This window comes from Petaurus breviceps, unplaced genomic scaffold (genome assembly GCF_028583685.1).
Source record: "Petaurus breviceps papuanus isolate PSGF00001 unplaced genomic scaffold, PetGlider_PUasm1.0 108, whole genome shotgun sequence".
Taxonomy (NCBI): Eukaryota; Metazoa; Chordata; class Mammalia; order Diprotodontia; family Petauridae; genus Petaurus; species Petaurus breviceps.
Genome location: NW_027185593.1, coordinates 4449274 through 4463294, shown reverse-complemented (window position 1 = coordinate 4463294; position 14021 = coordinate 4449274). Strand labels below are relative to the sequence as shown.

Here is a 14021-nt window from a genome sequence, read left to right as displayed (position 1 = left end):
CAGCCCAGCGTGGTATCTCTCTTTCATCTTCCTCCTCTCTATGGGTCCTCTTCACCAATGAAATGTAAGCTCCTTTTTGCCTGCTTGTATTGGTATCCTCAGTCCTTGGCATAGGCCTGACACATATTAAATGCTTGAGAGATGTTTAAATTTTCTTTCTATCTACCTCCCTCTCTATCTGTCCTCCTATAATTTCTAGGAGCAGTGACTTGTCCTGAATTGCCAGCATAAACTCTTTATTTCCATAAACAAATCCACCGACCCAGCCATTTTGTTCATTGCTCCTTTCTTAGCGTATTATTGGCTGACTTCACACAGAAGGTGCCTGTGGAGAGCCTTTTGATTCCATTCATGGATCTCACCCATTTCACAGGCACCATCTGGAGATCAACCACTCAATGTTTTCTTGCCTGAAGGAAAAAAAGGTATTTATAGATATCACTTTCATCCATTAGTTCACTTTGATGTCTGGGTTCAAGCTCAAAGTCTTCTGTCTCTCTTTATCCTTGGTGTACATTAAGGATGTTATACTTATTGAATCCAAATGATATTTTTGTATCAGTAGAGAAAGACTCCACAAGATGAGGGAGCTGTTTGATGTGTTTTTCATACAGTTCAGTATCATCCATGTACATTGGATGATTTATTACTATCATCATTATTATTACTAGAACAACATTAGACTGGGATTAGATCAGGCGACTTGTGCTTTCTTTTCCATTCATCTTACTCCACTTTTTATGTTCTAATAACATAGTCATCAGTGTATTTTATTACTCTAGGCAAGTGACTATCTGACCTTCAGTTTCTTCTTCTATAAAACAGGGATTATAATATTTACACTAACTACCTTGCAGGTCTATCTTAAGGAAAACACCTTCTAAATCTAAAAGTGCAGTATAATGGTTAATTGTTAGTATTAGTATTCATTATTTCAAAACAGCTGTGACCCTATCAGTGTGGATACTCCCTCCATAGACCCATATCTCAAAACCCTCTACATCTAGTCTACTGAGTGTTGGATGAGTTGTTGTACCACCCCCCCCCCCCCCCCCCCGCCCAAATCATGCCCTGGTGGCCAGTCAGGTGACACACATTCCTCTACCACTAGAGTGTTGTTTGTTTGTTTGTTTTAATGAAATATAGTCAATCACTACCCTTCCTATTCAAAACCTTTCCAGATGTAAGAGTTTTTGCTCTCTGCCGCAGTCCTTTAGAGCCCAGAGTCAACTTGGCACTCCAGACTTTAGTGAAGGATATTTGAATTAGTTCTTAGTAGACACTTGTTGAATGAAGAACTGTTCTTTTTAAGGCTATCTCCAGTGTTTGAGTATTTTCTGTGAGCCCAAACCAGTAGCAGGCATTGTAAGGGATATGAAACACCAATTTCTAGCTCCTGGATCCTTGGTCTCCTCTCCTTAATCCCCCCTAGGAATCCAGCTTCACAAGAATTCCCTTTCCAGTAGCCTACAGATGTCAGCTGGACTTCAGTATACAGTTTCAACCAGATTTCAACAAAAACCACTGGAGGAGAACAACACACGTATGTGTCTTCTGTAATCAGCTGCTTCTCAGAAGCAAAGTAAGTTGATTCCCACAGTTGTTCAGAACTGAATGTGGGCATATGTTCAAAAAGAAAGACAGGAAGAAAAAAACACAACGTAACTGTTACATGACCTTTCAACTGCCTGCAGTTCTTGGACATAGCCATCTGAGGCAGGAGTGGGCAGTGAGGACTGGACAATTTAGCCTGCAAGAATTAGAGAAGAAGGGAAACAAAGTAACTCAGGTTGTCTCTCATGTCTGACCACTTGGACCCAGGTGATCTAAGATCACTGGGTCATTGGATGTAGAACTAGACAGGATCTTGAAAATGACCTGGCCTAACCACCTCATTTTACAGATCAGGAAGCTGGGCTCAGGCAGGTTAAGTGATTTACCCAAAGTCACATCACTCCACCCAGGACTTGAACCCAGGTCCCCTGCTTTCTAATCCAACCTTCTTTCTTTCTACTACACCAGAGTGAATCTTTAGAAGCTTCCTAAATAAAATTTGTTGCTTGGCAGAAGGGAAAACTGAGGAAAATCAGGGCAGCTAAGTGGCATAGTGAATAGAGCACTGGCCCTGGAGTCAGGAGGAGCTGAGTTCAAATCTGGCCTCAGACACTTGACACACTAGCTATGCGACCTTGAGCAAGTCACTTAACCCCAATTGCTTTCCACCTCAAAAAAACAAACAAAAACAACAAATGCTTTAGGGATGGTTAGGTGGCACTGTGAATAGAGCACCGGCCCTAGAGTCAGGAGGATCTGAGTTCAAATACAGCCTCAGACATTTGACATACTTACTAACTGTATGACCTTGGGCAAGTCACTTACCCCCAATTGCCCTGCATTCCTCCCTCCAAAAAGCGAAAGGAAGGAAGGAAGGAAGAAAGGAAGAAAAAGAAAACTGAAGAGAATCCAAGTCTCCTGCCTCTGAAGTCAGCTCCTTCAGCTACACCAGGCTTCCACTGCTTGATTTAGACAATCAAAAGATGGTGACGTAGTTTGAGGGAAGGAGGCCAACTTGGTGTAAGCTTCAAACACCCTGATGCTTTTCTCCTTCTGCCTTTGCTGTAAATTGAAATCCATGCTCAAAGGAGAAAGCACCAATGATCTTTTGTCCTCACACAAGGCAGAGCCCAGTCAAGCTAAGCCGTCACTCCATGGTGACACCAGCCTCTGGGGTGATGTTTGTATAATGTGTTGATTTCCTTTTCACCCCTCAGACACCCCCAAAAGTAAGTCACAAAGGGGACAGATAAATTCAGTGTTATTCTTTTGCCAGGAGCTGCATTTAGGGCAATAAAAAAAATTTTTTTAAACTATTTTTGACCAACTCACCAGGGTGACATATATGAAATAATTCCTATTTTTGGCTTAGACATTATTCTTACAAACTAAGACAGATGTTGTACTTATGAACCCTTCAGCCAGTTTTCCCCTCTGATGTTGTGAGGAGGCAGTATGTTAAAGCAGATAATCAGTGGATTATTTAACTTATGGTCAGAAAGACCTGGATTCATATCCTGCCTCTGACATTATTAACTATGCTCTTGAACAAGTCAACTGAATTGTTTATTAACTATGCTCTTGGACAAGTCATTAAATTGTTTCTTTATCTATAAAATAGGGATAATGATTACTATGGTACCTATCTTACAGGATGATTGTGAGGTTTCAAATAATATTCTAACATGATAGTTTTAAACAAATAACTCAGACAAGATGATGTGTAAAGTATTTTTCAAATGTTAAAAGTACTATATAAGAGTCAGTAGTTTGCTACAGGTATGAAAATTAAGACAGCTTTTCCAAGGAAGAAAACTGCACATAGATAAACAAAATGCCATTGGAGAGAGAGTCTGGTATGGTGGGAAGGGCCCTAGACTGAGTTAGGAGACTATGGCTCCAGTCCTCACTGTGCCACTTAATCTCTGACTTTGGACAAGTTGCTTTTCCTTTTCTGTGCCTCAGATCACTTCCTTATTTGTAAAATGATGAGTCCCTATGGTCCCTAAAGACCCTTGTAGTTTGACATTCTGGGTTCTAAAGCCCCTTCAAGCTCAGACATCCTGGGTTCTAATGCCCTTCCTCACCCCTGCTGTCCCTTGTCCTATGTTCTAAGGACCCTTCCAGCTTCAGTGTTTTCTACATTTATGCAATGTGTCTTTTTATTTGCTCTAACCAGGTCATAGAGAGAAGAAGAAGAATACTGTTTTTGAGACTCTCCCTGTTGCAGTAAGAAATGCCTTTTCTCATCTGTCCCTTCACTCTCCATCAAATCTCTTTAGCCTAAAGTCTAGAGCTGCAGGGAGTTCCTGGATGTTCTCAGATGGCATTGCCATTGTTTCTAAGCAGCCTAAGATGACCAGTGATTTGTGGGAACAATGACTTGTGTGAGCCTAGGACCCGAGGGAAGTCAGGCTACAGTGACAAAGTTAGCCTGAACCCGCCCAGATCTTGGCAGCTGCTGCTATTTTCTCCTTCCACATCAGCATTGTGCTATTGGCAGAGAAGCCCTTGCTGGGATCCAAGCACTCAGCTCACCGCGTTCATGTTGAGACATTGGCGTTGACACTCCTTGTTAGGACGTACTGTTATGAACTCAGAAGGCTTCCTGGGAAAGAAAATTCCAAAACATTTGTGGGAAAGACCAGTATGTTGATGTTTGCTTCTGGGGGCCAGCCAAGCACCTCTAGGCTAAGGAGCTGTAATACCACATCTGCCACTTCCCTAGAGGGGCCTCATTGCCAGGGTCTCACTTTGCTGAGCCCATGTACCCTCTCCCCTACCTAGCCAGCCATTAATCACTGGCACCTGTAGGCCCCCAGGCAGGAATGGGTTTGGCTGTCATGGGAGTGAGAAGGTCGGGTCAATCTGGGACTGAAGGAGAGTACAATCAGTCTTAAGAATCACTACTGAGTCCTGGAAGGTGACTCTCTGAAGAAATAAATTATTATGCCTTTATTTATCTCAGGATTCTGCAGAACCCCAGAATCCTTTGACTATTAATGGTCTTATGGCTAAGGGGAGTCACCATGAAAAGCTGATGATATGGGAAAAGGAGATTCCTTTGGGTAGGAGATCTCCCTACGCTGGGACTTCTGTACTATCTAAATAAGACTAAGACACAGGATCAGCTTCCTTGAACTTATGGTATTGGTAGGGGAGGGTTCCTAAGGTTCCCATATCTCCCTAATAATGTAGGGAGACTAGTAATGTCCCTCTTATGTATGAGGAGGCAGTGTGATTATAGTATAAGGAACACTGGACTGGAAATTAGGTGACCTAAGTTCTAGTCCAGGAGAAAAAATGCTGGAGTTAGAGCCAGAGGACCTAGGTTCAAATCCTGACTGCTGATTGTGTGATCTCAGGTAAGGGGTTAGACTAGTTGACCTCTAAGGTCCTTTCCAGTGCTCAATTATGACCCTATGATCCTATGAAAAAGATAATAAAGGCAGCTTTCCCTTTTATATAATTATAGACTCTAAGGAACCTTAGATATCTTCTAGTCCAACTCCCTCATTTTTTAAGTCCACAGTTTGTCTCTAGCCAACCTTCTCAGCCCTATTTCACATCATTCCATCCCCTTCTTTGCACTTTAGCCAAATTGGAATACTAACCACTCTCCTGTTTTGTTCTGTCAACTTCCACCTACCTACATTTTCCTAGGCAGTTCCCACGTATCTGGAAAATATTCCTTTTTATCTCTCCCTGTGGCAATCCTTTTCTTCTTTCCAGGCCCACCTAAGGTAGCACCTCCTCCACGAAAGACTTCACTGAATCCTCTTGGCTGGAAAATCCTCTCCAAATTTTCCCATAGCATTTTGTCTCTTCTCCATAATCTAGTATCATAATTAATAGCATGTATAAGTGTGTACACACACACACACAAAATCTCACTCCTTAGTAGACTGTAAACTCCTTGTTGAGACCAAGGACTGCCATTTTTCTGTCTCTGGCCTCTAGCACAGAGTAATGTATGTAGTTGGTTCTTAGTGAATGTTGAATTAAATTGATTGGCCCTAAGTCAAAATGCTAGGAAATGGGGGAGCCAAGATTTAACCAAATTCAGGGCTCATTCCTCTATAATTTCCTTACTTCTTAAACAACCATCAAAGAATTGCAAAGAAGCAATATAAAGGATACCTTCAGAGAGACATACAACTGGAAAGGGAGATGAGCTGGTCATCGGACAGCCTGCATGCTCCTCTTTTATCTGCTGGATGTAGGGGCCCTCCTCCAGATCTTTGCACACATAGAGTGGACACCGTGGAGAGGTTATGAGGACATGAACAAAAGTTGTATAAGATAAGAAGATATGGATGGGTCACAGTTTGCACAGGGAAGGGGCAAAGAAAAAGAAATATTTATGAGATCAAAGATCCATTGAAGTAAGAAGTTCAACAGGCTCTACAGTTGTCCTGCCGTGGTCTTGGCCCTTCTCCCTTAGATCATGAAAGCTATCCTGGTTACCAACTGTTTGTAAGGACTTTGAACCATGTGCCGTACTCTGCCTTCTCGTATCTGTGTCCTCTTGGCTTCTGTTTGTTTACTTGGTTTCTGATCCCATGGATGCTCTCACAATTTTCCATCATTACCACCATCAAAACACATCCACATACGCACAAACACACATACACACACTTTGTGTTTTGCTTCTCTTGCCAAGCCCCTTCAACCTGCTGCCACACATGAACTTGCATGACACTTGGAAAGTCATCTACCCTCTCAGCATATCAGTTTCCTCATCTGGAGAAGAGAGAACTTTGTTCACTGCAAGAGGCTATGGGTGATACAGGAAAAGGGCAATGGCCTTGAAATCAGAAGGTCTGGTGTGAGTCCTCTCTCTAAGACTAGCTGTATGACTGAGCAAGCCAATTCCCTTCCCTGATCCTCAGTTTCCTCATCTGTAAAACAGGAATAGGAATTGGATGATTACTAATCAATCAGAAAACACTTATTAAGTACCTACTAGTGCCAGACACTGTGCTAGTAACTGGGAATACAAATACAAAACAAAACAAAAAACAGTCTCTGACCTCAAATAGCTTTCATTTTACCAGAAGAATACCATTATGTTTGTGGGTTAACAACTATAGGCTTTGTACAAAATAGGTATAAAGGGATTTACTGGGAGGAAGGACTAGTAATTGAAAGACTGTGGAAGCCTCCAGAAGGACATAGTACTTGAGCTGAGCCTTGAAAGGAGACAGGGCAGAAATAGAGAGAGTTTGTCCCGAACACAGCGCAGAGCCTATGCAAAGGTATGAAAGTGGGAGATGATGGAATGCGATATATAGGGAACATAGCAAGTAGACCATTTTGTCTAAAAGAATGTATGAAGGAGAGTCATGTGTCATCATCTGGAAAAGATAGGCTGGAGCCAGATGTAGCAGCAAGCACCCCAGTGTCCCCAGGGTGCCTGCTCACACAGGTTCTTGGATCTGCTTTGTTAAAGGAAAGCAACTCAAAATGGGTTAACAAGCTTACTTTAATCAGTCAGACCATATATCGTTTACCTTGTTCAGGGCAAAAAGGTCAGCACCCTGAACCTCAAAATATACAGGCATAATTATCAAGACAGAAACATCAAGTAGAAAGATTTCCAAACTGTCCAACCATTACATCCATACCCAGTCAACATCTGGGTTTCCACATTCTGGGTTTTTCAAAGCCGGGGGACTCTCAACAACGGCTTCCCAGAATTCAGATCAAATCACAGAACACTTCTCAAAGTGAGTCCCAAAATCAAAGCTACACATCAGGGCTTATATAGCCTTCTCCTGGCTCAGAGAATGTAACAACCTTATTGACTCACTGGCCAATCAAGAAGTATCTACTGAAAAACAAGCCTCCCCCACCCCAGGCTTCAGGTGCACATTAGCCTAGGGGCAGGGAAGATCTTTAAAATTTACATTCTTATTACACCAGATCATAAAGGGTTTAAAATGCTAAACAGAGCAATTTGTACTTCATCCTAGAACCAGAGAGGTTACCCATAAAGAAGGTTAGGGTTGCTCTGGGGACCCCAAAATAACAACACGCGGGGACCTGCCAAATGAATTCGACTCAAGTCTTCTCAGCCAAAGAAAAGTAAAGTTTATTAAAAGTTCTCTCGGATTGGACACAGAGTAAGCCTGTGCTAAGTCATTCTATGGTGCTCTCACAGACATGGAGACAAGATGGAGTCATGTACAGAAGGTTGTGGGAGGAATCTAGGAGTGGTCTAGGGGAGGAGTTTGGGTAGGGTCTTCAGGAGGAGTTAATAAGGTCAGTGAGTGATTAAGGGTGGGAAGTTGCTGAAGGCTACTTGGAGACTACTGACAAAGGTGGGCTAGGCCAGTTCATGGGTGGATTGATATTTTAATAGGCTCTAGGGTGGAACTAGATAGACAGTGGAAAGCTAGGTTAGTAACAGAGAGGTATGGGCCCAGCCACAAAGTAAGGCTTATGGCCTCATGCAAATGCTTCATCAAATAGGACGATTTAATCAGAGTCCAAGGGGGCTCCCAGATCACGCACCTCATCATTAAGACGTGGTCAGACATGTACTTTAGAAACATCAGTTTGGCAGCTGTATGGAACAAGGCCTGGCCAGGAAGAGCCTGGATGCAGGGAGCCTATTGCAAAGGTCCAGGGAAGAAGTGAAGAGAGACTGAGCTGGGCTGTTCATAAGTTGTGAGTAGAGAGAACTGGGAAGATGCAGGCGATTTTTGAGGAAAGAGAACTGATAAGAAATGGTAACCAAATGTATGGTGAGTGGGAGTGGGGAGGTAAAAGTGAAAGGTGGAGGATTACCCTAGAGTGCAAACCTGGGAGACTGGAAGCATGGTGGTGACCTGTACAGAACTAGGGCCATTAAGAAGAATGGATTTAGTGAGAAAGATAATGAGTCTCTTTGGACCTAACAGAGGAGAGATGAAGGCTGACTATGTAGGCTGCCTGCATAGTTACAGCTAGGTGGCACCATGGGTAGAGTGCTGGACCTGGAGTCAGGAATACCTGAATTAAAATCTTTCTGGTCTCATACACTTCCTAGTGACCCTGAGTGAGTCACTTAACTTCTGTCTGCCTGAATTTTCTTAACTGTAGAATTAGGCTAATAATAGCATGTTCCTCCCAGGATTATTATGAGGATCAAATGAGATAACACTTATAAAGGGCTTTGCAAACCTTAAAGCACTATATAAATGCTAGCTGTTATTATTTTTATGATCATTGAATCCATGGTTACTAAAGACATCACCAAGAGAGAAGGGAAGTGGGCCCAGGACAAAAGCCTGGAGTCCAGCCATGTGTAGAGCTTAGAATGTGGATCATGTTTCTTCAAAGAAGAATTGGGAGAACCACAATAGGGCAATATCATAGAAATAACTAGGGAAGAAAAAGAATCCAGAAGGAAGAGGTAGTCATTAGTATCAAATGATAGAGAAGTCAAGAAGGATAAGAACTGAGAAAAGACCATGGAATTCAACAATGAAGAAATTAATGATGACCTTGGAGAAAACAGTTTCAGTCAAGTGATGAAAACAGAGCCAGACTGCAAAGAGTTAAGAAGTGAGAAAGTAGAGACAATTAGTTTAGAGAGCTTTTTCTAGGAGTTCGGCTGTGAAAGGAAAGAAAGCTATAGGACAATAAATCGAAAGGCTGGTGGGATCAAGTAAAGGGCTTTTGTTTTTAAAGAATAAGGTTGATCTGGGAATGTTTGGTAGGCAGAAATGGGTAAGACAAGTATGAAAATTAGAAAAAGGGAGCATGGTCAAAGAAACAAGAGCTCAAAAGTACAAACTCCTGAAGGAAATGGGAACAAGGGCACAGGTAAAAGGGTTGGCTTTGGCAAAGGCACCTTATCCTCTAAGCCTTGAGCAAAGGAAGAAAGAGTGGGAGATGATGTTAATGTGATCTTGTGACAAATGACTTTAAGTGAAGTGTAAGGTGAAGTCCTCTCCTCAAAAGAAGGGAAGGGGTGGAGTAGGTGTTTGTTTGAAACAGCCTTCTAGTGAATGCCATAGAGAGTCATTAGGAAAGAGTGGGAGCATTGGGGCACAAGTTTGAAGGCCACTGGAGCCTGGGAAAACCAGCTGTGTGATGTCCTCCAGTGCCATTCAGAATCACAGGAACAGCATTGGAGAAGGAAGCTCATTCTATCAGAATTTATTAAATGACTACTGTGTGCCAGGTAGGGGAAAATATCCAGGAGAAGAGGATGTGTTGTGTTGAGGATACAAGGATAATTAATGAAAAAACCCTTCTCTCAAAGAGCTTACATTCTAATGAGGGAGGGAAGTATAAAAATATATGGCATAAATAGGAAGTGAATATAACAACAAAGTAGTTAGCTATGACATGGTGTGGGAGGGAGGACTGTAGTCATTGGGGGTAGGAATAGTTAGGAAAAAGCTCCATGGCAGAAGATGGTGCTTGAGCTGCATCTTAAAGGGAGAGAAGGACCCTGAGTTGGAGATGAAGAGGAAATGCATTCCTGGCATGGAGAACAGAGCTCTGCACAGAGAGGGTCTCAAGACAGGAGTACCATGGGAGAAACAGAGGAAAGCCAGTTTAGCTTGCATCATAGAATTGAGGAGGAGGAAGAGAAACGTCAAAAGAGACTGGAAATATCGGTTGGGTTCATATTGTGGAGGGTTTTAAAAGCTAAGCAGTAGAGTTTATATTTTATCCCAAAGGCATTAGGAAGTCACTGGAGTTGATTAAATAGGACAATCACATGGACAGATCTGCACTTAAGGAAAATTACTTTGGCAAGAGTGTGTAGGATAAACTAGAGTAATGAGATACTTGATTGAGGCAGGAGACCAATTAGGAGGCTGTTACTATAATATAGGTAATGTGTGATGGGGGCCTGAACTAAAATGGAAAGTTGTGTGAGTGTAGAGAAGGGGTCAGATGTGAAAAATGCTGCAGAGATAGAACCTGAGAAAGTAGAAGGACTTTATGGTAACTTTGACAGAAATAGAGAAGTTTAGAAAAAGTCTGGAAGAAAGATGAGTTCATTTTTCAACACTGAGATATCTTCAGTTGGAAATGTCCATTAGGCAACTGAGGAGAGATAGAGGCAGAGATAGAGAGGTAGAGATCCTAGTCTCTTGCCTGGGCTTGAGTCTATCTGTCTGTCTGTCTGTCATCTGCACAGAGATGATTGTTAAAACCTTGGGAGCTAATGAAGATACCAAGAGAAGGTGTGTAAAGATAGAAGAGAAGAGAGGCTTCTTCTAGAAGGGCTGAATGTTGTGGAACAGCTGGGTCCATGGATATGATGAACTAGTAAAGGAAACTGAGAAAGAGGTGACATGTAGGAAGTGAGCCAGGAGAAAGGAGTGGCACAAAAATCCAGAGAGTAAAGATTATCCAAGAGGAAAAGGTGTTTAACAATAAAAACATTTACATGTGCTAGACAGACACTATGCTTAGTTTTTACAAATACGATCTTATTCGATCCTCACAACAACCCTGCAATTTAGGTGCTATTATTACTCTCATTTTGTATTTGAGGAAACTGAGGCAAGCACAAATTAAGGAATTTGCCCAAGGTCACGTAGCTAATAAGTATCTGAAGTCAGATTTGAACTTGGAACTTCCAAATTCCAGAGCCAACCAATAATGTTAAATGCAGCAGATAGCTCAATAAAGATGAGAACTGAGAAAAACCAATCTGATCTAGCAATTAAGAGATAATTGATAACTTGACATTTTCAGTTGAGTGAGGTCAGAAGTCAGATTGCAAAGGGTGGAGGAGTGAGAGGAGAGGGAGTGGATGAGTATAGCTTTCTCACGAAGTTTGGCTAAGAAAGGGAAGAGAGAAAAAGGATAAGAGTTTGAGAGCATGATCAAACAAATTAGCTTTATAGACCCTAACATATTTATATTGTTATTAGGGGATAGTGAAGATTTGTTAAATATGGGGAAGACTTGAGCATATGTGAAGGTAATAAGGAAGGAACCACTGGTTAGAGAGAGATTGAAGATTCAAAGCAAAAAGGAATGTTTGTATATGTAGCCTACTGGAGAACATGTCAAGTGCACATGGAGAAGGGCGAGATGTTGATGGGGCACCTGATAGGAGCTGTTAAGGGTTGGAGTTTGGAAGAGGATCAGCTAGAATAGTACAATGGAGCAGAAGATCCAAGGGTAGAGGCCAGGGTAAAATTAAACTTGTAGACTAAGGGAAGGTGATACCCCCAAAAGATTCCAGTGTGAGTCAAAGGAAGAGCTGGAGGGACAGGAGTCTATGCTCAGAGGAATTTAGGAGTTGTTCATTTTGGGGATTGAATAATTGAGGCCGATGATGAGATCAGGGATATGACCATTCTTGTATGTGGCTGAGGTAGAATAAAAGTACAGATCATGAGAGTTGAAGAGGTTGATTAACTGGGAAACAAGATTATTTGAAGAGATGTCAAGGTATAAATTGAAGATCTGAAGTATAAGGACACGGTTTGGATTGGTGAAGAAAACTATGAGCTGGTGCTGAACTTGACTAGATGGGATTATCCCTTTAGCCCCTTCTTGAAAAAGAAGGACCAATTGTCTAGAAGCCAGCGGATGTCAGTTCCCATGATCTGGGTAGGGTGATAGATCTAGTTGGAGTGAAACTCAAAGGAGAGAAGAGGTCATTGAGTGACAGTGGTAGGGGCCAGTCCTGAAAGTGTATATGAGGGGTAAGAAGCATGCCTCCCCCTTTTCCTGACTCAGTGAATTTGAGAATAGGAGAAAAGATATGTCCAGTATTAGAAAGGATGATCAGAAAGTCAAAATCTTCTGGGAAGAGCTTGGTTTCTGGGACTTCAAGAAGATGGGAAGAGTTTGAAAATAAGAGGTCTCATAGGAAGGGTAGTTTGTTAACAATAAAATGGAGTCCCAGAGAACACAATTGAAAAGGAAGGATAGAGCTGGGACAGTCATGGTAGGGATGGGACTGGCATGAATGGTTATGAGCAGAGAGTGGTGGCTTGGGAAGGGAGCCTTAGCTTAGCTAGGTGACTAGTAACTGAATCATTGAGATTCTGAGTAGAGCCATAGGCAATAAAATGTCATGTCTAGTAGCAGTGGTAATAGGATATGAATGTTATTCCCTGAGCTAGAAATGGAAGTCATTGCCAGAGAAGGGATTGTTGAGAAGGTCTTTGGTCTTGGAGCTAAAGGATGCTTGATAAGTACTTTTTTTTGGTTAATTGATCAAGATAGATGGGAAGATGCCTGTTGTGGTTAGACCTTGGTCCTGGTCAGGGTCCAGATGGAATAAGGCTTCAAGTTTGAGATCTGACTAGTTATGGAAGGTGGAGGGATGGTTTATTTATTATCCTCCAGTTACTAGCCAGGGCAACTGTGCCCCAAGGGCCATCTCCAAAGCTGAAATAAATTATTATCCCCAGGTTTTTAGGGTAAGGTCTCTGGAGGAACTTTTTACTTCAAATATTATGTATCTGACCTTGGATGACTTCATCTCCAGGAACCCCAGTTGCCTCATCTATAAAATTAGATTAAATGAGACAATCCCTAAAATCCTTTCTCACTTGAACATTCTATGACTACTGGCTGGCCTGAGAAACTCACTGCAGCTTTCCGAGCCTAAAAGTGATAAACCTTGCACTACCCTTCCCACGGGGCTGTTGGAAGGAAAGAATTTTGTCAATTGTAGAGAAATTTCATTATTATAAACTAAGTTGAAGACATAAGAATAACACAAACTATTTTCACAGATATCAATAATAACCAGTGAACTGTTCTCCTCCACAGTAAACTTGGAGAAATTGTCTTCTGTAGCTAAGGGTCAGAAGATCATGTCCAATTCCTAGCATTTAACAGTCACTGTTACACAGGAGGATTGATATGGAATAGGAGAAAAAACCTTGTATTTGCAGTTGGGTCTATCTTATGACCATGGGCAGGTTATTTACTATCTCTACTCCTTAGTTTCCTCATCTGTAAATTGAAGGAGCTGGACTAGATGATCTCCAGAGTCCTATCATCCAGTTGGAGTAAACCAGTTTTGTGTCTTGGCAAAAATGTATAGAAAACCTGCTTTAAGTGGCCTTGTTGTACGTTCTTGTCTCACTGTGTAACCACCTAGAGGCAGTCAAAGGCAGTGGTTGTAGAAAGGGGAAGCTTGAGGCAGTTGAGTTTAAATAAACATTTACCTCCATGTTGGCAAACTTAGAAGAAAGAAATAGCCAGGCTGGAAGCCTTTTTGAGTAAGTACAGAGGTGCCCACACCAACTGCCATTTGTACTTGAATGGAGTCTTAAGCACAATCTTGAGGATGTACTGTCTGTTATGTCCTGATGGTTACTGAGTCTGGACTGAGTCCTAGGACCTCACTTAATTTCTAGCTGATTCTAAAACGATTTTCCCCCAAGATGTTCCAAAAATGAAATGGGCTCTCTCAGGAATTAGTATTACTGAATGCATTGAAGTAGAGGTTAGGTGGCCACTTGTTTATGATTCTGTAGTGAGGG

General features: G+C 41.9%; 1 protein-coding gene across 2 annotated transcripts in view; it reads left to right on the top strand.

The window, feature by feature from the left end:
• GNG7 (G protein subunit gamma 7) overlaps nucleotides 1–14021 on the top strand; it is a 160717-nt gene that overhangs the window by 71981 nt on the left and 74715 nt on the right. The window contains exon 1 of one of the 2 annotated variants that reach the window (XM_069077230.1): nucleotides 1433–1582. The exons of the other annotated variant lie outside the window; for it this stretch is intronic. The gene's annotated coding sequence lies outside the window, so the exon portion shown is untranslated. Of the gene's footprint in view, nucleotides 1–1432; nucleotides 1583–14021 lie in introns of those variants that run through there. 2 annotated transcript variants of the gene reach the window in all.